Genomic DNA, 26782 nt, shown 5'->3' with positions numbered 1-26782 from the left:
ATTGATGTTGATGTTGTATTAGGGGTCCAATGGTTACCATCATTGGGAATAGTGACCTTTAATTTTCAATATATCTTCATAAGATTTATTATATGGAAGGGAAATTGATCTTACATTTATCCAAGGGAAACCCTCTAAAGCAATAAGTGCTAATGGAATGATAAACTACTCAAAAAGGTGTGCCATGGTGTAATTGCGTAATTTTGTTTACTAAATGTTCAAACATTAATATCATCTATGTGAGGGGGTCTCTGTAAATTTATCAACAATCATTCCAAGGTATTTGGAGTAATTCCTAAGGGGCTTCCCCCTGCTTAAGATCATGACTATGTTATCACTTTACAACCTATAATTTTACCAAAAATAAATGAAGAAGGAAAAATCATACTAGAAGTAGAAACAATCCTTGAAACAAGGATTAAGTAGTCGAGTAATATGAAAAATGTGGAGTACCTCACTAAACAAAAGAATCTACTAATAGAAGAGGTAGTATCGAAAGATGACTTATTGATGCAGCATCACTGGAAATTAGTTGTGTTGACAACAATATTTTTTTGAAGTGGAGGGAAATGTTAAGCCCTATATAAATCCCATGCTAACCCTAAAACCCTTTATTAATCCCTAGATATGGAGTGATTACATTTATATTGTTATATTTTTATGTAAGGTATGACCTTTCACAACCTCATTTTATTATAATTGTACCATTCATAAAGATATATATATATATATAGATATAGATATATATATATATATACATATATATATATATATGGTCTTAGGATCATCAAATATTGTCGCATACATTGAATTCATTGTATTCATTCTAAAAGGAGGCTTTCCCCTAGAAGAGCATTGTAATTCTTGGTTTTCTAGCATTTTTAAGGTGCAGTGTTCACACCATGATGGTAAAGGATCCATGAATGAATGGTATCACTAGTAAGAAAAATGTGGTGAAATTTCAAGTAATATACCTTAAGGAAGAGTATCAAAATTGGTGGTATCACTAATATTACAAAACAAAAAAAGATGATAAGGCATAATCATTAATTGAATTGTAATGCTTCACTCTCTTGGTAAGCCCTCCTTGGTTTATATTTCAAATTACCATAAACTTGGAATGAAATATTTGGATTAAATAATGTACAAGAATTATATTCCATAAATTCATAAGATAAAACATTAGTACCAAAATACTAGCATAACTTGTTCAATAGGTTAAACCTTGCAATTAATATACATAAAAATTTATTAGTAGAAAATTAAGAAAACATACACAAAAATTGTACATATATATATATATATATATATATATATATATATATATATATGTTTATATATATATTTATATATATATATTTATATTTATACAAAAAAGGAAATATATCTAGAGAAAAATTTTCCAAACAACCATTAACTGATACATTGAGATCATATTGAACATCATGAAATAATTGTGAAGAGCTCACAAGATTAATATATACATCATAGGGGTAATGCGTTGAAAATTTAATGACATTTAGGTGAGGGTTTTTTCTGAAAAATAATGTGATTATATTTATTAAACAAAACAAGGATTTGTTACAATTATTTCCTCGTTATGGAGTATGCCATTTTTTACTGTAGATTACTTTTTGAAATTTATGACATGAGAATATGAGGCAACCATCACCACAAAGTGAAGTGCCTTAGTGTCATCAATGTCCAATGGAACATCAAAAATAAATTCTCTTTGTTTAATTCCACAGTATGAATTAGAATAATTGACATCACATTACTACATATAGGACTAAATTTCGACAACATAATCTGAAAGTATGGCCCGTAACATCAATAATTACAAGAAAAATGTCATTCTTAAAAAAAAATGTACAAGTACCCGTGTTCATCATGATTCCAACAATTGATCTATAGGGTGTCATTATTTTTACGACTAATCTATATGGTCTCTATATTATGATGCAAGCAATGTGACTATTTTGTGACCATTTGTTTGACTGGTCATATTTGACTTTGACTAGTCAACTAACGTCAGAGTTTCGACGATCAACAAATATATAAATATCTCACATGTAAGAGATGTTGTAACATCTTTGTTATAAGTACAATAATTTTGGAAGGTTATAATGTTTTTTTCGCGAGTTAAAATAGATATATACCAATTATATTACAAAACTATAATATTATATCTAGTTACATGGCCACTTAGTTTTATAACATAATCATCACATAATGTTTTTGTGGCTAAGAAGAATGTCAAAAAAACATTAGATGGGGAACTAATTAGCCAAGGGTTGATGATGGGAAATGTCAATTCCCTTGCACTCTTTGTAAGTGCACATGTCTATGAATAATTTCATATGATACGGTTGTGTTGTAGCAGCTACAACCGCCCTCTAAAATTTTACCTTCGCTTTGTTTTGGAGCCTCCCTCCTTGAAATCATAGCAGTTATCCTATAATGATCAGGTACTTGTGTTTATTTGATTTCATATGTCGCTTAACGGCTTGTTTTCATTCACTTATCCCATCGATCAACCATAAGCTAACCCAGAACTTGGTTCACATCCAGTCAATGAGCTATCAGGAAAAGTTGTACAATCCTGGAGGGTAGTTTGTCTTCCCCTCAGGAATTGCGCAAAGAATCCCAACAGTTGCCCTACACACAGAAATTGTGCAGAGCAAGCCAGCCAGCCTTGCTCTAGAAAATTGCATAGAGCAGGCCAGTCAGCCTTGCTCTAGAAAATTCCACAGAGTAGGCCAGTCAACACTTATCTCTAGAATTTCACAGAGCAAGTGAGTCGACAATGCTCTCTAGAAATGCACAGAACTACCTAGTAGCACTGATCTAGAAAATTGTACAGAGCTGGCCAACCAACCAGGGCCACTCAGCCTAGAAGCAGCACAGAAGTTTTCCCTCAATGGTGGTCTGTCGCATGTGCCAGTAGGTTTCCTAGTTCCCTCCAAAACTGTGTAATCCTTCTTTGCATGTAGAGCATATTTTCTCGAAAAAACAAGAAAGCAAAAAGAGAAAATGCATCCCTAGATTTTAGGGATCCATTTTTTGTAGCGAGAGTTACATGCAAAGTCAATTTTAGAAACTCCCCGCCAAGTATCATTTTTTCCTAGATTTGTGACATGCGCATCGTAAACCCCAAGTTTGCCAAATATATAGAAATGATGCGTCAAAATTCATTCTTCACATTCAATCTTGGAGCTCTCACTTTCCCGAGATATCTAGGAACCTTCTACACAAATGGCATAACTTTTTTGAGTAAGTTTTTATTTTCATGCCTTTTGCCACTTTTTCGGTCACTTTTTATTTTTCGGCTTGTATGAGTGTTATTTCCCTTGTTTTATTGAACGATAGTTGGCGTTTCAATGTGTTTTAACTTGTATAAGTATTTTTTCAAGTTTTTCATGACCTTTCCTTAGTTGTCGCATGCATAACATTGTTTTTTCACTAAGAGTTGTCGTTACAGCGACTCTCTTCATGAGCTTAATGGTTTTACTGTTTGACTAATTTTTGCATTGCTTGAATTGCATAAATGTCCATTCACCCAGATCTGCACCATCCTTGCACACACATTCAATCCTTCACGTTTCCAGGTTGTCGTTGGGCAGATCTGGGTTCTCTTGGCTAAGATCTTATTTCTCCCAGCATGCTCTACACGTTCCTGGTAGTTAAGGCTTTTCCTTGCCTCCAAGAATTGCATAGAGGTTGCCCACACTGGCTTCCAACTATGCTCGGTGAAATCTTGGTAGGAAATGCCCTAGTCCTACCCACTGTAACTACGCATTATACAGTTCTAGCCAACAACCCATCTTGACTAATCTACACATTGAGCAGTTTCAATCAGTAGTCAACCTCACTGGGTTATGCATTGCACAGTTCTAGCCAATAGTGAGCCTCACTGGCAGCTGAGACTACGCAATGTGGAGTTCTAGCTGAAAGTCTCCCAACATTCTGGAGTCAATGATGTGCAATCTTTCCTAGTATTCACCAATTTGTTTCCCAGCTAATTCTCAATTTCCTTTATGTTTTTAGCAGACATTGTCTTGTCATGAGTGTCTTCTCTATCTCTAGGTACCACAAGTTTTTGAGCAACTTCTCAGTAGTACAGGTATCATGACCTCCAAGAGATCAGGATCAAAAGACAGTTGAAAGTAGTATTGGACATGTGGTTGAGCAGGGGTCTATGAGCTTGCCCATGTACACAGACACACACATGTTCATTGAGAAAGACATCAAGATCACATGGAAATACATCAACACTATTTTCGCAAGTAACTTTAAGGAGAATTTGGAGGACCGATAGGTCTATGTCAATATTCATAAGTTATGATTGTACAAGGTTCCATGCAAGTATCCCACCTTCCCATGTGCAGATGTGATCCACTGGAATGTCTTACAAATTAATCCTTAGACGATGATACTGAGCAGTGTTAGTGACGTAGATCTTTCCTCCTTCAGGACATAATATTATCAGCATATGTACCATTTTCCACAGTCGGTGAACAGGATGGATGCACCGTTCTATAATCCCAACAGCAGCTCGAACACAAGAAACATCATGAAGTGTTAAGTAAGGGAGCCATCAAAGTTTAGGATGACACCTAACCTGATATATAAGACAAAGACACACAGGAAGGCATACCAATTCTTGGTCATCTTTGCATGTCGCTTGTATGGCCAAGGGAGTATAGAGACCTTCCCGCAGAGTTGGGTTGCTATGTTGGATCAGCTGGAAAGTGAATGAAAACCATTCAACTGGTCTGACATGTTCACTCTCTAGCTGAAACCTAGAGTCCGCCCAAGGATCAGCAAGCAAGATTCTTCATGTATGCCTATCTGCTCGATGTGATTTGTGCTCGTTAATAGTTTCTTGGCATGGATTGGGCATGGGCACCTTCAGAGAATGTTGTGAATATATATTGCAAGTTTTTCTCAGAATTCGTCTATAGAGGAGTCATCGCCCCTCTATACACGATGATCTTTGAACAAGATCCACCTTTCATGTCCCAGGCAGTAATGGAGGTGTTACTGAACATTGCAAATTGGTACGCCTCACCCAATGGCACCTTAATCAGGGTGTATAGCACAGAGAAAGATCCAAAATTTGTTTCTAAAGTTTTGCACGGGAAAGTTGGTCATGTAGGAGGTTGCACACCACATCTTAACAGGGTTATTAGCTAGATTACACAGGAAGAAGAAGGCACCATGGCCTTTGCTTCCTCTATGAATTGGGTTGTACACGATCTAGAGTTTTGAAAGAAGTGGATGCTGAGATCAAGGACTTCAATAAGTTTAAGTTCAACACAAAGAGTTTCAATCCATACGATCCACATGACTTATGCAGGGACCACTGTGTGAGAGTGTACTATTCTTGGATCCATGGGGCGTGTCATTGGCCAGAGGAAGACCCGTGGAGATACTGTTATAACTCCTCTAGGCTCAATGAACTGGTGAGCATGGAATTAGAGTGCCTAGTATAACTCAAGGCAGAAGCACCATAGGGAGCAGCAACAACAATAGCAACAAGAAGCAAACTTGTGCAAGACAAAGGCAAGAGTAAGATTGTTGAAAGCACAAAGATGGAGAAAAGCTGCAATTTTAAGGAAGACACACTTGTGGAAAGAGTATCTTTGGAGATATATGTCAAGAGGTGACAACGCAAAAGAAGAGTAGCACATAGAAAGAGGGAGAAGCAAAGACTGAAAGAAGCAGAGAGGAAGTTGCTGGAAGTAGAACATAATCTCAAAGAAGAACAAGAGCTGCAGAGAAGAGAGAAGGAAGCACATCATGAATAGGAATAGGAACAGGGACAAGAGAAGTACAAGGCGCACAGACAACACAAAGCATGCCAATATAGGTTGAAGATTTCTAACCAGCAGCATATGAGGAACATGTTGAGTAGCCGTAAGAATAGGAACTTGCTCCATAGGATGAACCGATAGTAAAACTGATGGACATGGAGATGGAGAAGTTGGAACAGGATCAAGACACTGACCTCATACCAAAATCAACTAAGGTCACCTCACAGACATCACCAACTCCAGTAATAGAGAAAGTCCTGAGTGAATAAGGGGATGCCTTTCTCCTTGAGGAGAATCTAGGAACAGATGTGTACAACATAACCTTTGATGAGTCATAACACAGATTTGTATAGGCACGTAGAGCACACATCCTAGATGAGAATTCATCACCTATGCACTTTGAAGAATGGGTGATTATGCCACATGTACGAAGACATCCCGCTACCTTGGACGATGCTACAAAAGCTTATGCCGAAGCCAAGCTCAAGTGTGAAGTTTTTGATAGATAAAAATGAGCCCATGGCTAAGGAATGACGAGAAGCTAGGCAAAGAGAGGAACAATCAATAAGATCCACTAGAGCAGAGATGAAGAAAGCCATACTTGCTAAAGTATCAGCTCTGGAGATAGTCACGCGAAGACTGTGTGACATGTTCATCATGAATAAGGCAATTGTCCATCTACATGGTCATCAACAGCGCCACACCAAGATAGCGCTAGTTCTCACTAGTGTGCATGTCAATGGTGATCATGTAAAGGCATGGACAATGAGATACAAGCAAGTCCGACTTCACTTTCACAAGATGATGAAACCGTAGGTAGAGTTGGACAAAGGACGCATGTGGAGTCTAATCTAGAACTATGAAGAACTATCATTGTTCATCATTAGTGTTGAGGCTTTGTACGTATGGTTGTTCAGGAGTTTGGATGTCTTGGTGAGAAAGTATGGCACCTCGTCAATTGGTATGCTCATCGAGGCTAAAGAGAAGAACCAAGTCTGACTAGAGCTCGACGTGAACTTTGATCAGTTGATGTTCATGGCTACCAGCACAGATTTTCCAATGAGCGCAGAGGACATGTGGATGTATATCGTTGGTCTGGCCTTTCTCAGAACTAAGTTGCACATGTTACAGGATGAGTTGGACAAAGGTTCCAAGTTAATATACCCAAAAGAAATGGAGGAAAGAGTTCGTTTCAAAAAGACATCATCAAAGAGTACGCGGACACCATTGTGCACTACCAAGCATGCCATCAGTTCATCATCGAGGATCATAGAGAGTATATTGATGAGCTGGTATTTCCACAGTCGTCCAAGTCTTAGTGTTGTCTTGTCTGGCTGACTCAAACCATTTTGGTCCCGCATGGGTATATGTGGAAAACGTATTTTATAAACATGATGTAAAGTGAAATTCCAAGTGTCATTAGTGGAATGTAAATAGTAATATGCAACGTAACGACTTATGTAATGAAGTTCAAGGGTAATGAGGGTAGTCCAAGAGTCACAAAGGGGAATGTCAAGGGCCACCTCACCCTTTGCAATAAATAGAACCTAATAACTCATAGAAGGGGATTTTTGGAGACAAGTGTTTGCTAGGCATTGCTTAGATAGGTCTTGGAGCGTATTGTGACAAGCCTTGGCTACTCCACTACTACTAGGACTCCCACTCCAAACATCTGAGGTCTAGTTGGGACTTCTTACCAGGGAGATCCCCTTACATATTGGTGGATCCATCACATCAACATTTATGGCACTAGAAGGAGGGCCAGATGACAAGTTGGGTCCTGAAAATCTATTTTGAATCCCTTCACATCTATGATTAATTATGTTACAGTTCACCCTCCAAGATGTATGTCTTATGGAAATTTGTTTGAAGTCTCGAGGGATTTCTTGGATGACTTATCATAATACACATATGAAGGTGAAGGTGGAATAGCTTGCCCTAGGCATGGAGATACTTTTGAAGATCTATATGATACCTTGGAAGATTATGAGGATTATGTTTCCTGCTCAATGTTCGCATTCATGCTTCGAGGGCATCCATTACAATGGTGTGTCACACTGCCTGATAAATATTTTCACTCTTTCAACTAGTTTGTTGAAGAGATAGACCGTGCTTTCCATCATTTTGACCGTAAATCACTGAACAAAAATATTCTATGATTACAGAAAGCTCCTCATGAATCCTTGTTGAAATTTTGGGATCACTTTCATAATCTCTCATTTCAATTCCCATAGGATGAAATTGATTGGCAATTTATTTGTGAAATATTTCACTCTCTTCTTCACATATCTGAAAATCCACAAGTGTTAGAATCATTCAAGCCCATCCAAGACTACCTCAGTGTTAAAGCTGCTAAATCCAAGGTGGACAAGCTTGTTGTCACAAGTGATTATCCGTCTTCATCTCATCAAATAGCTTTGGCCCCACAGTGCAAGGTGGGAGAAGGTGTGCACCCATATTTTGAACCGTCACATTCTCCCACCCCATCTTCTCTTGATTTCTACACAAATTTGGCTTGCAAGACTGTTGTATGTTGCATGGACTTACTCCCTCAACCTTCGTCCCCACGTTCAATTGATCCTTCATACTGTATTGTGTTGTATTCTCCCATTCCGGACTCCACAGCTATTGTTCACAAGGATCAAGTTGTCGATGGATTTGGTGTTAAGCATCCAACCTGCACTATCATTTATGATGAGTATGTGTGGGAATCTAAAGGAGAACCTGTGTTGAAGGATGACCCCTTTTTGTTTGAACGTCATTTTCTTTTCCCTAACATCTTTGGTGATTTTGCCATTGTTAATCCTTCGTGTGATAATTCATTCCTCGATGCATCCACTTCTGACCATTCATAGAAGACACTGGATGTCAGTCTGTCATTGCATAATGGCGAGGAAAAATGTTTGTTTACAAATCCACTTAATATTTCATTTGTCATCTCCAAAAATGCAGAGGGTGAACATTCTTTCTTCTCATTAACCCCTCTATACGATTCATCAAATCATGAGGATGTTGATGAATTTTTTGAATTTTCTAATCGTGGTTGTCGTGATCTCTTTACTCCTTCATTTGATCACGATGATGATTCATTCACTGTTGATATTTCTAAGCCAAACGTCTTTGATGATCTATCTACTGATAAAGTGGAAAACCCTCAAGCTGTCAAGGAACTTCACCCCACGCCGATGTTCATGTCAGGCCCTCATTGTCTTGAGATTGATTCCACTTCATATTAGACATCTTTTGAAACACCCAAGGCTCCTAATAACTCTCCTGTTTACATTGAAGATCAATATAGTTCACAGAATTCACATCCTCCACCTGAATCACATTATCCCGTCGCTCATGCATTATAGGAATCACACAATGATCATTCTTGCTAAACATTAGCTATCTTTCTTTCTCATATTTGCTCATTTGTCACGGTCAAAATAGTATGCATGTTTGTTGTCTACACATAGTGTGATGCATAACCATGATACGTCCACAGAATGCTTATCTTGCATTTTTATTCTTTTCTTTTATGTGGATATTTTTAAACTCGGAGCATGTTTGTCTTCACTATTATATTTTTCTTATTTATTGGTTTACATCATTATATTTTTGATAAACCACGTCTTCACCAACATGGGTCGACAAATACATTGATGGTTGCGTTGGAAATATCACTTTACATGAGTCGGCCCATACACTATTTAGTTTAGGAGTAGGAGTCATGTTTTCTTTCTTGTTTTGTTTTGCTTTCATGCTTACTTTCTTTACTTTTTTTACATTGCTTGTTTACTTGCTTTTCTTTCTTGCTTTCCTTTCACTTACTGTTATAGACATTTTTGTGCCTTACAGCATTGAGCATGAAATGTCCATAATCTAAGGGATCCAAAGTCCCTAAACATGTTGTTCCTACCCCTAGAGGAACAAGGCTAACAAACCACAGCAATTCACAGAAGTTCTCCACCTGAAATTACTCAAAAACAAGTCAATTCAGGATCATGTCAACTGCTCCACTGGCTATCTGCACTGAATGTCAATGGCTCCACTGGCTACCTGCGTTGAATGTCAACTGGAACAAAGGCTACCTGTGCTGAACGAGAATGGACAAGTGGCAGGCTCATTTCTCAAGTTGTCAAGACCCAGGAAGCTTCCAAAATGACACTTGCCTCAGGGAATTCGACTAGTGATGAGTAAGAGGTTCCAAATCTCCAAGTGGAAGCAAGAACCTCCAAGTGGACTCAAGAACTGACAGAGGGAGAGGACACTAATCAGATCTCAAGCTGACTCATCCTCTCTCCAAACATCTATATATGGATCTCTCCTCCATGAGATCTAAAGGCTGGAATTTTGTGAATGCAAAGAATTGCTGTTGGTTTGAGATTGGAATCATTGGGTGCTTAATGCTTTGAAGGGGCTGAAGATAGGAATTCCATTTGCTGGGAAGGAGATGCTGGATTGGAGCCCTCTGGGTTGTATCTCTTCCTGAACCTTGTTATTCATCAATAAAGCTATCTTGGTTTTTCCTATATGCTGATGTATTTTGATGTATGAATGTATTAGTGTATTTGGTTTATTTCTAATCCTAAACTAGTTATGAATGTGAACATCTGTCTTTGTGTAGTGTTCTTCTCTTGTCTCAAGTAGCTGTTCTCTTGTCGCAAGTAGTTGTTCTCTTTTGATCTTGCAGGAAGTTGTAGCTGGATAAGCAAGAAGGCAAGTAGTTGTGAACACCCAAAGAGAAGGGAGATTGGATCGAGGGACAAACGGAAGACACCGGTAAGTCTATTGATCTCTCTTCTTTCACATTTCATAAAGGAAGAAACCAGTATAGCTGTACTCGTTTGTTGCTAAGGCACTGTCACACCTTAGGTGGATAGGATCGTCCTGCATAGGAATTTTTCCCCACAACAAATTGGCGACTCCGCTGGGGACAATTGTTTAGTCATTTCTATTTGTGTTTATATCATTGTTTGCATCATAGACTTGACAGCAACAATCGAACTGCAATTTTCCCGGATGCAAAGTAGAAAGTTGCTGCTTTGATCCAGTTGCTGGACTTGTCTATGATCTTAACAATGGATTCACAAATGATTTGATGATCCTTGTGAAAGATCTTAGTGGCTTTCAAAGCATCCCTTTGATTATACCTTGCTTGTGTTTCTGATTTGGCCTGAAACTGTTGATTTTTGAGCAATTTGTGACCCAGAACCCAGGAGAAACGAGAGTTTCTCCTTCAGCGCAACTGCTGTGAAGGCAATCTGTGTTTCAACGCAGGTCCCGTGAAGGCTACCTACGCTGAATGTCAAATCCTCAGTGTTGAGGTTGCGCTGAACCAGTTTGGCCTTGTGCAGTTGGGGTTCTCTGCTCTCTGTTGCCCTGTTTTGATCTCTGTTTTTGCAGCCTTTAACCAGCATAGGTACCAGTCAGATAAATCCTTTTCTTTGCTTGAATTCTGCCTCCTTTTGTACAAAAAGACTGTGAGTGTTTTTATGTGTTTGTGGCGTCATTTACAGTCTTCCTTTGCATGAGTGAAGTAGTCATCTTGTAGCCCTTGATTCAGATCTGATTGTGATCTTAGAAGAGAGTACATTGGCTGTTTGCAGATTGATTATAGATTTACTTTTGCTTATTGGTTTGGATTTGTCTCTTTTAAGTGTCAAAACAAGTATTCATTTCGAAAATCGTTAAGTGTTGTAATCTCTTCTATCTTCTCTGATTTCGAAAAAGTAAACTTGTTTGTAGTGATCATTTAAAAGCAAATTCAAAGTTGTGCAAAAAGCTTTCTTTGTAGGCATCAATACTAAGAAAGCGGAAAACAAACACCTGCATTGTGCATTTGCATTTGATAAGTTTGCATGTTGGATTTAGGAAAAGTGCATTAGAGTGTGCTGATTGCTCTTTGAGAAAAGATGGTGTCTTTCTTTTCCCTTAGTAGCTAGGATTTTCAAAGTTGAAAAGATATAAAGCTTGCTTATCATCTTTAGATTGCATTTAGGAATTTGTATCATACATCTCGTGGTGAACCTTGAAAGGCAAACTTTAAAAATATCAACCTAAAATAAATTGAATGAACTTAACAACGCTTTGTAACATAACACACAACATAGAAGTCTAGGCTAGAGACGTGTTCCGGCGTCGTTAAGCATAGTGACTGTCGATCTCGTGGAAGGTGAGTGATTCCTCCTGAGGGACGATAGCACTAGTACGGATTGTGCTCCCACGTACCGTCGCGTATATATTGGGAGACTCCTATAGGCATATATCCTTTATCCCTAGGAAGCCGTGTCGTCCGCCCTACTGATCGCAATGCAGTGAACACAACATTCACGAAGATCGACCGCCCGTACCTTAAAAAGTATTCTGCAGTTTTGTGAAAAGTTTGGCACACCCTCTGCCTAGAACTCCAGAGTAGTTCCTTTTGGCCTTTTTCAGACTCTATAACAGAAAAATTCCATCCGAGCATTTGTCACTTCGGGCTCGTTAAAACATCGAAGGAGACTAGAGTCATCTTTAGCTTTTTCTCGACTCTTTAAAACTGAAAAAGCAAGTTGTGTCTAAAGCGTCGTTAAAATTTATTTTAAACGGAACAATCACCCTTTAATTCCTGCGTTGATCTTTAGGTTGGAAAAATGGAGCACACCAACCAAGGAATTCCCCTTGGTGGAAATCCTAGTCCCTTCTCCTCTTGGGGAGATGTTGGTGCGCCCCACATAGCCACATTGTCGCTTCCAGGACTGACAATTGGCCTGCCAGTTTGGCTCTTTTCAACCAATGTCGTTCAGAACACCACAATTCCTGAACAGTCGAGTCAACAGTTAGACCAGACCAGGGTTGCCCACCATCCTTCTACTTCATCTTCCTCTCCTCCTTCCTCTTCACTTGACGGAACTGGTAAAACCAAAAACCGAGTTCCTAAGGAGAAGAAGGAAAAGAAGAAGAAAGAGAAGAAGAAGAAGGAGCCAAAGGCGACTGGGGGCAAACAAGTGTCGTCTAACAAAAATCCACACACAGCACTGACAAGGCCTAAATCGCCATGTGTCATATGCAAGGGAGACCATTTCCATAGAGATTGTCCCTGTATCCCTCGAATACTTAGGGACTGGTCTCCCCGTCTGCACAATTCGGTAGCATCAACCTCTGATAGCCATGTTGACTGCTCACCGTCAACTAGTGAAAGTGAAGCCACAGGACAGAGAGGGAAAGCTAAATTTCCCTGTAAACTGTGTGAAGGCGGTCATGCCATCCACCGTTGTCCCTTCTTAGACGAGGCTAAAAGAGTTCTGGAAGATCGCCCGATTTTACGAGCGCAACTTCCTCCTGGATATCAAAAACTCCTGCCAAGTCCTTCACTAGTTGAGAACCCGGCTGGCCCATCTAGGTGGTCAGCCGAAGCACCTATCATTGAAGATGAACCGTCTAGATCCATGCCTGACGAAAGTCAAAAGGTTGATACGGCAGTTGACCCGGTTTTGCCTTCAGAGACTCTATCTTCGAATGATACCATCACAGAGGAGAATAAAGACGACACCGTCCAAATTCTCTTCATCAACACTGACTCTGATGAACAAGGGGGCAATGCCCCCATTCCTTTATCGCAGGAAGGAAGCTCGTCAGAGCAATATCTGGCCGTTTATTCGGTCCCACCACCAAGCAACCTGGTTGTGTCCTTTGACTGGAACCAACTAGGCAGACCCCGGTTGCCAGCAAGCATACCATTCAGAATCATCGTTCAAATATACAGAATGGTAATGGCTGGTACTATCATTGATGAGGGGGCATCTGTGAGTATCCTTTCCTCTATTGCTTGGAAAGCGCTTGGTTCGCCAGCGCTTTTGCCTGAAATGAGAAATCTATCAGGCTTTGATAAAGGAACCAGTCGACCTTTAGGGATCCTCCCCAATGTGCCTATAACATTGAAAGGGAAGACCGTTCAAATGAACGTGATGGTCGTTGAAGGACCCTTGGATTATAACCTACTCCTTGGACGGGACTATATATATTGCATGGGAGCTATAGTCTCCTCACTCTTTAGAGTAATGTGTTTTCTGCATGAAGGAAGAATGGTCAAGCTCATGGACCAACTTTCGTTTCCCGGATCACGCATCGCAAATAGTCATGTACCATCCCTAAATGGTCTATACACGCAAGAAGTGTCTCAACCCACGGTCCGTCCTCCTGATGAGCGCGAGTAATCCGGGAGGATATGACTGGAACCCAGGGGGCATGCGTCCTGGCCTGCTTCGGCAGGAAAACTTTAGGTATAGAGTAGGTTTCCACGGGAGAATATGACTAGTATGTACCCCGCCCGTAGAGGAAGAGGGGTTATTCTAGAATAAGATTCTTTTGTCAAAGTTATGTGAGAGGGCGGGTATCGTCACTCACCTCTGTTTATTTCGGTAGACATTGCCGAGGAAGTGTTTTGTTTGAAAGATTAACGAGACAATCTTTGGGTAACCTGAAAGAGGTAGGCCTCTCCCAGTGAAACGAAAGTTTTGATGGAATTGAAGTAGAGGTAACTTTGAAATCGTACTTTATACCTGGGGGCATGCAAACCTTTTGGAGTGCAAGCAAAGAGCGGTTATTTATCTATTTTTTGGGTTAGCTGTTTCCTAACTTGCATAAAGAAAGGATGGGGAGCAAAGCTTAGTGAGATGAAGCTCCATAAAAAATAGAATCTTGATGAGACACTCTTATCTTATGACTGGGTAATCGAGCAGTTTTAGCATAAAGTTCATGCTCATTAAAAAATAAACGCAAGATTCGAGCAGTTTTAGCACATAGTTCATGCTCGTTAAAAAATAAACATAAGATCGAGCAAATGTTTCCACCCGTGTTTAAGCTCGTTAAAAAATGAACTATCCCGGTAAATAACCACTGTGAATGTAATATCATCAGCCATTAAAGCCTTGGTCGTGTTTGCACCTGTCACCTCCACTTTTCATTTGGCCGATCGTTCACCTCCATATGATTGTTTACCCATTTTGAGGAACAGCTGCGAAGAGTGATTTCACCTAGCCATCCTTGTGACACTGCCGTGATTGGAAAATTCCAACCTGTACCTGGAATCTGCTGCTAACCCTGTTTATCACTCGTTCCTCAAAAGACGAGTCTTCTTTAAGCTCTTTTCAATTGACTCGTAAAATATGAAAAGATTGCCGAGTCCTTGGCCTTCCAGCTCGTTAAAGGACAGGAAGAGTTATCCCTCCTCTAGATTTTAATCTTTTTGGACCTGAGGGATTATTGCACAAAAAGATCGAGCGCTTGTTTTATTCGGCTCATTAAAACTATCGAAAACTCATCCCTTCTATATTGTTTTATACTTTTTCGGACTTAAGGGATTAGATGACGAAAAAGGAATTTTGGAGTTGACTTTATGTATCTTTTCAGACTCTCTAAAAATGAAAAGAACCGAGTTATCCTTGTCGTTAGACTCGTTAAAATTATTAAATAGCGACAAACTTGTCTTTAGACGAGAACAAGTTTCACTATCGCTAGGCTCGTTAAAACATAGCGATGGGCTTGCCCGAAGGGCAGGTTATAGAACAAGCATATGTTATCCTCCTCAAGCTTGACAAAAATAAAGAGGTACTGGTCAGCAATGACTGGGGAAAAATTGGGAGAAACTAAAGAAAAATTTGATGGTAGCAAGTCGCTCTTGAACATGAGAACATGACACTTTTCCTCCGTATCACATTCGGGTTGGGTTGTTTCATTCACCGGTCACATCCATGGTCTCGCCATACCATCCATATTTGGGTTAATGCTACCGATCCATCGTATCAGTGTCGCCATATGTTCAAGAGAAGTCGTTCAGAAAGAGTCAACCGTGTCCCATCCACTGCCATACATTATCCTTCATCCATTCATGACCGCCACCCTGAATCATATGTCACAGATCGTTTTCACCTCCATTAAAATCATTAGCTCCGTTCCGTGTCACTGATGTGGGATTCATTAAGGCCCTCCTTTGACGGATCGCTTCTTGTCGACATCAGCTCATTATCCAAGAAGTTGATCTAGGAACACCCCCTTCAGTACTTTGAAGCTTGCATGCCACAATGGCAAGTTTCTCACTTCCGGCGACAGGTATACATCAATGACCTTCGACCGAAAGATTTTGCGTGGTGTTCGACGCCAAGTCCTTTATTCACACCACGTGAATTGTACTGCAGTACCTTGAGGGTCATTATCATTATCGGTGATTCCTCTCGCGCTCGTTAACGGTTTACATCATTGACCGGTAATCAAGCGATGCCTTTCCATGTTCGACTTCAGAACAATTCTCACATGGATCGACTTGTACTTAGAGTGAAGATCGAACGAGTTTGAAGACCCCGGATCTAGTTTCATCCATCCGGGCTGCGATATATATATTCAGGAAAGATAAAGACATTGACATGTACATCATTGCAGCAGATAATCATCCTACTCAAAGGATGATAATTTCATCAAAATTATCAGTCTATCATCAGACGATTGTCTGTTCTATGTACAGAAAATTGAATTTACAAAGCTGAGCATGGGAATGCCCGCCTCAGCTAGATCATGAAAGCAGTATGAAAAATAATGTATTGTATTGTATTGTATTACAGGTCTCCTCCCAGCATTGGATGAACTTCGGATCCCCCTGATAAAGCATTTCGCCCGATAAACAGCCTCATACTTTAGGGGGCAACTGTTATAGACATTTTTGTGCCTTACAGCATTGAGCATGAAATGTCCATAATCTAAGGGATCCAAAGTCCCTAAACATGTTGTTCCTACCCCTAGAGGAACAAGGCTAACAAACCACAGCAATTCACAGAAGTTCTCCACCTGAAATTACTCAAAAACAAGTCAATTTAGGATCATGTCAACTGCTCCACTGGCTATCTGCGCTGAATGTCAATGGCTCCACTGGCTACCTGCATTGAATGTCAACTGGAACAAAGGCTACCTGCGCTGAACGAGAATGGACAAGTGGCAGGCTCATTTCTCAAGGTGTCAAGACCCAGGAAGCTTCCAAAATGACACTTGCCTCAGGGAATTCGACTAGTGATGAGTAAGAGGTTCCAAATCTCCAAGTGGAAGCAAGAACCTCCAAGTGGACTCAAGAACTGACAGAGGGAGAGGACACTAGTCAGATCTCAAGCTGACTCATCCTCTCTCCAAACATCTATATATGGATCTCTCCTCCATGAGATCTAAAGGCTGGAATTTTGTGAATGCAAAGAATTACTGTTGGTTTGAGATTGGAATCATTGGGTGCTTAATGCTTTGAAGGGGCTGAAGATAGGAATTCCATTTGCTGGGAAGGAGATGCTGGATTGGAGCCCTCTGGGTTGTATCTCTTCCTGAACCTTGTTATTCATCAATAAAGCTATCTTGGTTTCTCCTATATGCTGATGTATTTTGATGTATGAATGTATTAGTGTATTTGGTTTATTTCTAATCCTAAACTAGTTATGAATGTGAACATCTGTCTTTGTGTAGTGTTCTTCTCTTGTCTCAAGTAGTTGTTCTCTTGTCGCAAGTAGCTGTTCTCTTGTGATCTTGCAGGAAGTTGTAGCTGGATAAGCAAGAAGGCAAGTAGCTGTGAACACCCAAAGAGAAGGGAGATTGGATCGAGGGACAAACGGAAGACACCGGTAAGTCTATTGATCTCTCTTCTTTCACATTTCATAAAGGAAGAAACCAGTATAGCTGTACTCGTTTGTTGCTAAGGCACTGTCACACCTTAGGTGGATAGGATCATCCTGCATAGGCATTTTTCCCCACAACACTTACTTTTGTCCTTTCATTTTCTTTACTTTGTTCATTTGCTTTCTTTCTTGTTTGTTTTCTTGTTTTTCACCCATAGGATTAGTTCGCATGAAACTGTGTGTGGCTCTCAAGACAAGCAAGGTAAAGTACAAGAGGACTTGCATACCTGCCAACACTTGGTTATCTGTTTTCCTCTCTCTTTATGAAGAGACTTTTGTCTTTAGTCAATGATACCCTGATGGAAAATAGGTTCTATTTAGAGTGAGTCTTGGTGAAAACACAACACTTTCACTTTTAACTAGTACAACCTACTCTAATCATTTCTTTTGGTTTAACCCCCATCATCTCAGTCAATTAGAGTAAGGTGAGGGGGGAAAACTTAACAAGTATTGTCAGAGGTATATATAAAATACTTCTCTGAAGGGACAACCTCTTCTGCTCTCAATAATTTAGGATCCCTCTTCTGCCTATGAAATAAATAAGTGCCTATGCACGGTTCTTTCAAGAAAAAAATTTAAAAATGAAAAAAAAAAAAGGCGGAAGAAGAGAATGGCTTCCTATGTAGAGAGGTGATGCAAGTAACTTTTTCGGGGTACTAACCAGACTCGCTAGTAGTGGAGCATTGTCTGTGTCCCTGCGTGATTCCATCAGGGTACTGTTTAGGCCTGCTAGCAACAGAGCAACACCAGAGCTGAAACTAAAACTCTGACATCTATATTACTTGTGCACCAATATACCACTCATCCCTAATCGAAATAACCTAGTTCACTTGGCTTGGTATGTGTGCTAACCGATCAAGATAATGGTAAGGACTATATCTTTAGCTCAAGCTTCATGTTGAAGCCATGACGATCAAAGAATCTAACAATACTTCCAGAGGAGTTAGACTCGCTTTTTATGAACAAGGTCCATACAGAGAGCTAGAGTTCTACTAGTGTCTCACCAATGTTGTAGCGACTACAAACACCCTCCAAAATTTTTCCTTCGCTTCCTTTTGGAGCCTCCCTCGTCGAAATCATAGCAGTTATCCTGCACTGATCAGGTACTTGTGTTCATTTGATTTCATCTATTTCTTAACTGCTTCTTCTCACTCACTTGTCCTGTTGATCAACCACAAGTAGACCCAGCACTTGGTTCACATTTAGACAATGAGTTGTCGAGAAAAACTGTGTAATCCTATAGGGAAATCTATCTTCCCCTCAGGAATTTCACAAGGAAACCCAATAAATTCCCTGCACTCAGAAATTGCACAGAGAAGGCTAGCCAGCCTTGCTCTGGAAAATTGTGCAGAGTAGGCCAATCGGCACTGCTCTCCAGAATTGCACAGAGAAAGCCAATCGGGATGCTCTCCAAAAATGTGCAAAACTCGCTAGTAGCACTACTCTAGAAAATTATGCAGAGCTGACTAGCCAATTAGGGTTACTTAGCCCATAAACATGGCAGAAGTTCTCCCTCAATGGTTGTTTGTCGCATGTGTTGGTAGGTTGCCTAGTTCCCTCTAGAACTACGCAATCATTCCTTCCATGTGGGGCAACTTTTTTCGAAAAATAAAGAATACAAAAAGTGAAAAAGGATCCCTAGATTTTAGGGATCTATTTTTAGCAGTGGGAGTTACATGAAAAGTTGATTTTAGAAAGTCGATTTGTGGCATGTGTGTCATAAACCCTAAGTTCACCAAATCTATATAAACAAAATCTCAGAGCTCATTCTTCACCTTTGATCTTGGAGCTCTAGCATTCCTGGGACATATAGTAACCTTCGGCACAGATGGCATAGCTTTTCTGGGTAAGTTTTTCCTTTCATGCCTTTACCGTTTTTTCTATCACTTTTTATTTTTCGACTTGTATAAGTGTTGTTTCCCTTGCTTTATTGAACTACCACAGGTGATTCAATGTGTTTTAACTTGTAGAAGTGTTGTTTCAAGGTTTGCGTTACCTTTCCTTAGAATCTCAAGCATAACATTGTTTCTTCACTAACAATCATTGTTAAGGTGACTCTCTTAATGAGCTTTATGGTTTTGTCATTTGACTAATTTTTCCACTTGCTTGAATTTCTTGACCCAAATCTTGTTTCTCCCAGCATGCTCTGTGCATTCCTAGCAGTCAAGGCTCTGCCTTTCCACCAGGAATTGCGTAGAGGTTGCCCACACTGACTCCCAACTGTGCTCTGCACAATCTCGGGAGGTAGTTCCCTAGTCCTGCCCACTGGAATTACGCATTGTGCAGTTCCAACCAGCAACCCAACCTAATCGATCTGCACATTGTGTAGTTTCAGTCATCAGTGAGCCTCACTGGACTATGTATTGTGCAGTTCTAGTTAGCAGTGAGCCTCACTAGTAACTGAGATTGTGCAATGCACAGTTCCAGTTGACTATCTTCCGGCCTCCCAGAGTCAATGCTGCACAATCTTTCCGAACAGTCACCAGTGTATTTCCTGACTTATTCTTGAGTTGCCTTATGTTTTTAGCTGACATTGTCTTGTCGTGAGTGTCTTCCTTGTCTCTAGGTACCACAAATTTTTGAGCAACTTCTCAATAGTACAGGTATCATGGCCTCCAAGAGAGGTGGATCAAAAGACACGGTTGAAAGCAGTACTGGAGAGGTGGTTGAGTAGGGGTCTATGAGCTTACCCGTGTACACCGATACACACCTATTCATTGAGAAAAACATCAAGATCACATGGAAAGACATCAACACTATTTTCAAAGGCATCTTTGAGGGGAATCTCGAGGACTGAGAGGCCTATGTCAATATTCATAAGTCAGGATTGTACAAGGTTACATGTAGGTATCCCACCTTCCCATGTGTAGATGTGATCCACTGGATTGTCTCACACACTGATCCTGAGATGATGACATTGAGCAGTGTCAGTGGAGTAGAGCTTGCTTCCTTTAGGAGGGAATATTATCAGTAGATGTTACCATTTTCCACGACTGGTGAATAGGATGGATGCACCATTCTACACTCCCAATAGTAGCGTGAACACAAGATATATCTTGAAGCATTGGGTAAGGGAGCCATCAAATTTTAGGATGAAACCCAACCAGATATACAAGACAAAGACAATCAGGGAGTATGAAGACCTTCCCACAGAGTTGGGTTGCTATGTTGAATCAGTTGGCAAGTAAATGAAAACCATTCAACTGGTCTGACATCTTATCTCTCCAAATGAAAGTGTATGTATCCAACACCTGGAGTTCACCCAAGGATCAGCAAGCATGATTATTCATGGCTTCCTACCTACTTGATGCGATCTATGCCCGTCAATAGTTTCCTAGCATGGATTGGGCATGGACACCTTTAGAGAATGTTGTGAATGTATATTGTTAGTTTCTCTTAGAATGCAGCTATCGAGGAGTCATGGCTAGACTATTTGACCATTTCATCACCCCTCTATACACAATGATCTTTGAATAAGGTCCACCTTGCAAATCCCAGGTAGAAATGGAGGCATTTCTAAACATTGCAGATTGGTACGCCTCACTCGATGGCACCTTCATCAGAATGTACAACGCAGAGAAATCTCTGCATGTGTTATCGAAGTTTTCCATGGACAAGATGGCCATGCAGGAGGTTGCATACCACATCTTGATAGGGTTATTAGTTGGATTGCACAAGAAGAAGAATGCACCACGGCCTATCATTCCTCTGCGAATTGGGTTGTATGCGATACAAAGTTTGAAAGAAGCAGATGTCGAGGTCAAGGACTTCAAGAATTCTAAGTTCAACACCAAGAGTTTCAATCTGTATGATCCACATGGCTTATGCATGTACCACTGTGTGAGAGTGTATTATTCTTGGATACATGGGGCATGTCAGTGGCCAGAGGAAGAACCCTGGAGATACTATTATAACTCCTCTAGGCTCAACGAACTAGTCAGCATGGCAATAGAGTAGCTAGCAACACTCAAGGAAGTAGCACCACAGGGAGCAGAAACAATAGAGGCAACAAACATAAAACCTTTGCAAGAAAAAAGGCAAGAGGAGTATTGTCAAAATCACAGAGACAGAGCAAAGCTACAACTTTAAGGAAGACCAACTTGTGGAAAGAGTAGCTTTGGTGATAGATGCAAAGAGCAAATTGCACGAAAGGAGAGTACCACAAAGAAAGAGGGAGAAGAAAAGACTAGAAGAAGCAAAGAGGAAGTTGAAGGAAGTAGAGCACAAGCTCAAAGAAGAACAAGAGTTGCACAAAAGAGAGAAGGAAGCGTAGCATGATTAAGAACAAGAACAGGGATAGGAGGAAGTGCAAGACGTGCAAACAACGCAAACCTCGCCAATACAGGTTGAAGACTCTGAACCAACAAAAGATGAGGAACATGGTGAGAAGCTACAGGAACAGGAACTTACTCCATAGGATGAACTAATAGTATAACAGGTGGACATGGAGATGGAGCAGCTAAAACAGGATCAAGACACCAACCTCATGCCAAAAGAAACCAAGGTCACCCCACAGGAATCACCAGCTCGAGCAGCAGAGTAAGTCCCAAGTGAACAAAGGGATACCATTCTCCTTGAGGATAATCCATGAACAGATGTGTACAACATAGCCATTAATGAGTCGCAGCACAGAGTTGTACAAACATAGATCACACACCCTGGACAAGCATGCATCACCTAATCACTTTGAAGAACAAGTGATTGTGTCAGATGTACGAAGACATCCCGCTACCTTGTCCAATGCTATAAAGGCTTATGCCGAAGTCACGAGCTCGAGTGTGAAGTTTTTAATAGTAGAAAAGGAGTGCATGGCTAAGGAGTTACAAGTAGCTAGGCAGAGAGAGGAACAATCAACAGGATTCGCTAGAGTAGAGCTTAAAAAAGCCATACTTTCTGAAGTATCGACTCTTGAGACAGTCACGTGGAGATGGTATGACAGGTTCGTCACCATGCACAAAGAAGTTTTCCATCTACATGGTCATCACCAACGTTGCACCAAGATAGCATGAACACTCATAGATATACATGTCGTTGATCATGTACAAACATGGACAAAGAGATACAAGGGAGCCCCACTTCACTTGCACAAAATGATGAAGCCGCGGGTCGAGTTGGACAAAGAACGCATCCAAAGTCTGATCTGGAACTATGAAGAACTCACGTCACTCATCACTAGTGCTGAGGCTTCGTACACATGGATTTTTCGCAGTTTGGATGTCGTGGTGAGAAACTATGGCACCCCGTCAATTGGTACGCTCACCAAGGCCAAAGAGAAGAAGCAAGTTTTCCTAGACCTCGACACGCACTTTGATCAATTGATTCTCATGGCCACCAAAGTAGATTTTCTAGTTAGCATAGAGAACATGTAGATGTATATCATTAGTTTGGCCTTACTTAGGACTAAGCTACACATGTTACATGACGAGATAGATAGAGGTTCTAAATCAGTATACCCAGAAGAAATATTGGAAAGAGTTTGTTTCTAGAAAGAAATCATCAAAGATTACATGGACATCATTGTTCACTACCAAGCATGGCATCAATTTGTTACCAAGGATCACGGAGAGGGCGTTGATGAGTTGGTATTTCCACAGTCGTCTAAGTCTTTGCGTTGTCTTGTCTAGCTAACGCTCAAGCCATTTTTGTCCCACTTGGGTATATGTGGAAAATGTATTTTGTAAACATCATGTAAAGTGAAATTTCAAGTGTCATTGGTGGAATGAAAACAATTATATGTAATGTAACAATTTATGTAATGAAGTTGAAGAGTCATGAGGGTAGTCCAAGAGTCACAAAGGGGAATTTCAAGGCTCACCCAACCCTTTGTTATAAATAGAACCTCATAAATCATAGAAGGAGCTTCTGGGAGACAATATTTTTGTAGCCATTGCTTAGAGAGGACTTGGAGAGTATGGCGATGAACCTTGGCTTCTCCATAATGCAGAGCAAGTAAATCTCTTTGGAGGAGTAGGAGGTGTTGACTATAACATTCCACTATTTGGGCTAGTGGATGTCATGATTATATGTATGGATGGAACTTTCACTTTATATAATATAATAGATCCATCACGTTTCATGCATATGTTGTTATTGTAGTTCGACTATTCTGGTTACTTTAGCAATGTATGTAGTTTTAACTTATGCATTTACATATGGAATATTCCTTAAGTGATTGTATGAATATTATTGAATCGTGTTGTTGGTTTAACTCATCACTTTGGATTTTCGACTATTATGCTTTCTAATTCATGATGTCTTTCAGCTTGTGTGTTCGTTTCAGGCTAAGTACTATTATAGGCTTCTAAGAGACACACTTCTTTACCCGTCCATGTGTTAGAACCTCCCTGTTGGCTTGAGGGGGCTTGGACCAAAGTTTAGATATAGTTGCGCTAACCAAAAAACCCTGCACTACCTTCTAAGGGACACACTTCTTTACCCCTCCATGTGTTAGAACCTCCCTGTTGGCTTGAGGGGGCTTGGACCAAAGTTTGGAAATAGTTGCACTAACCAACAAACCCTGCACTACCAACCCCTTTGGCAACAACCCACTTAGTGTAGGTTGCAGTCTGACCCAAGGCAGTATTAGTGAATGCTAGAACTAGGCTTCTACATCCAGAAGGCTATGTGATGTGGGTTTAAGGTGGTTCACCAGTCCTAGGCCTGATCTAACCTTCACAAACCCTTATCCTCAAAATTCCCAAAAATTAAATTATTTTTAGTTAAACATAGTTATTAACTTTGTGTAAACATCTAATCATGCATAAAATCACATATAATAGTAGATCCAAATCTTCCAAGAGTAATAAATATGAAAATACAGATAACTAGCATTCAAGATAAATATAGAAAACACTTAAGTATACAAATTGGACACATAATTGCTTCAAATATTCTTTATTACTTTAGATCTTTCGTATGCAAGCTTTTAAGATCCTGCGCACACAGCTGTATGGGCCCATGCACTCAGCTGAGAACTTACCAAAGCCTTCATGCACTCAGTTGCAGGAGCCTTTCCCTTCGCCAAAAATATAGAAGGACGTACCTTTACATACTCAAAACATATCAGATCTTATTTATCTTCTTCTTCTAGACTTGCTAAGGCACCCTTTTATATACTTTATCCCATTACAATACCATGGTCTGGAAACCATGGGCGGAGCTCAAAACAATACAAAAAATAAGGGGTTTTGACCTTTCTAAAGCCCCTTGACTCATAGTGACCTGCACTACTCGCACTTGGCTCCTCAAAATGTGGAGCCTTTACAATATCTTATCAAAACTTGACCCAGGGGACCCCATCCCAAGAAGCCCCCAACACAAATATGTGACTTGTCCTCGAGTCACACCACTGGTACGCTCTGGATATTTGCTATCAAGCTGATGAACAAATAATTCACTAGGTTAAGCGGTCTTGTGCATTGTATTGTTGTATGTCAAACTTCTTCGACCAAATTTTCCATAGCCAGTCCTTCTATTATGAGGCTCATGGTTCGCTACGTCTACTACATACAATTGAGTGTGCCTTCCACAATCTGTGAGAGTTTCCCGACCTCTCCTTCCCACATATACATCTGTGTAGTGATAATTTGCATCTTCTTCCGCAGCTCCTTGATCTTTCCTTGCCTTTCCCCTCTTTCAACCGAGTTGAATCATTGCAGAGGGGATAAGGTACACATCGTTGCCTTTATTTCGTCATACTATAGCTACTTATCCCAAATGGCTACTTTAATGTTTTTAACATGTGAGTCCTCCTACAGTGAGGCCCACAATTCCAATGTTTCTTCAAATAGTTGACTAAATTCCTTGGTTGTAGTGTCAATCTTTTCCCTATTTGTTTTGATGGAAACCTTGTGTTGCTCTCAGATCTCTAGTGGTGTGGTGGGCAGCAACTTCAATTTGAAGCTCAGTGATTTCCATCTATATATCGAAGTGAACTTTATCCACCTTGTCCTTTCATTCTTTAAATGCATCTTCCAAGTGCTGCTTTTTTTCTTCAATAGCAACCTCAGACTGAATTTGGAGCTCGGGAATCTCACTACATACTCCAGAATTTTCCTGCTCCAGTTGTGCCCTTCTCACAGCTGCCTCATCGCGATCCTAGAGAGCTTTATCTTTTCATCTCACATCTATTGACTAGTGATCTGAACATCCTTTGATCACCATGAGAGCCCATTGCTCTCACACCTTAAGCTCATCTTCTACACCCTAGTGTAGCTCATGCAATGTGTAGAGGGTGAGTGACACGAGGTTAATACCTACCTTCTTAGGTGGTTGGGCGCTCTCCCACTCTGCGGCATCATTCAGTTGTAAGGATCCATCAGGTAGGGGTATAGTATGGAGCTCTGAAGTGAGTACCGACTACACATTGCCCAATGTCATTGGTTTCTCGATCTCTTGAGACCATCTCACTTGAACTACTCTTTCTTGAACCTGGCTTTCCTAACCTTGCAATTATTTAAGGCCCTCCTGGACCTTCATCAAAATAGACTGGTATTGTTCTTCAATGTGGCCCTAGATATCTTCTGTCGCGGACCTGACAGTATCTCTAATTTCATCAAGGTCCCCCTCAGTGAGGACCATGGCATCTCAATGGTGGACTTATCATATTTGTGCTTCTTACGTGCAACTCCCGCACTTGTCTTCTTTCATCGTTTGACAATAAAGGGAGAATCAACATCCTCCAGGTTTGCATAGGGGTCTTCAATACCCTGATTAGGTTCTTCTGTATGCTACTCTTCTTCTTTCTTGTGCTCTAGTTCATGCATGGTATTCTTTTCTAGGTCAATAGTCACCGTCTTCTTTTCCTTTTGCACCTCTTTACTAGTCCATGTTGTGCCTTCTTTACTAATCCCTATTGTGGCCTATACAATATCTTTCGGAAGGAGCTAGTTAGTTGGCCACTGAAGGACTAGATGGGCGATATAGTCTTCAGTGACTAGAAATGATAATGTCGTCCATTTCTTCATCAAATCGCACCTCGTGTGGATGTATACTTGGTGGAATTCAGCCTTAAAATCAACGATGCACTGATATTATATGAATAGATTTGGTGAAAACCTTGACCTCTGGTTAATCACCATTCGCAACTCCATTTCAAATAGTACCCAAAACATCTTATTTTCTATTACACGAGCAAGGTCCTTTGTTTCCCACAGCGAGGAAAACTTGGTAGCCTCGCACAACTCTGGATCCTTCATGAGGAACTGTGAATCCTCTCGTGTCCTCCAACCTATCAGCATGATCAACAATAACAAACACATGTAGTGGAATTATTTTATTTCCTCCTACACTTCA

This window comes from Pinus tabuliformis, chromosome Q (genome assembly GCF_031772625.1).
Source record: "Pinus tabuliformis cultivar Carrire ecotype Pingquan chromosome Q, CPIR1, whole genome shotgun sequence".
NCBI classification, from domain to species: Eukaryota; Viridiplantae; Streptophyta; class Pinopsida; order Pinales; family Pinaceae; genus Pinus; species Pinus tabuliformis.
This window is presented reverse-complemented; position numbering follows the sequence as displayed.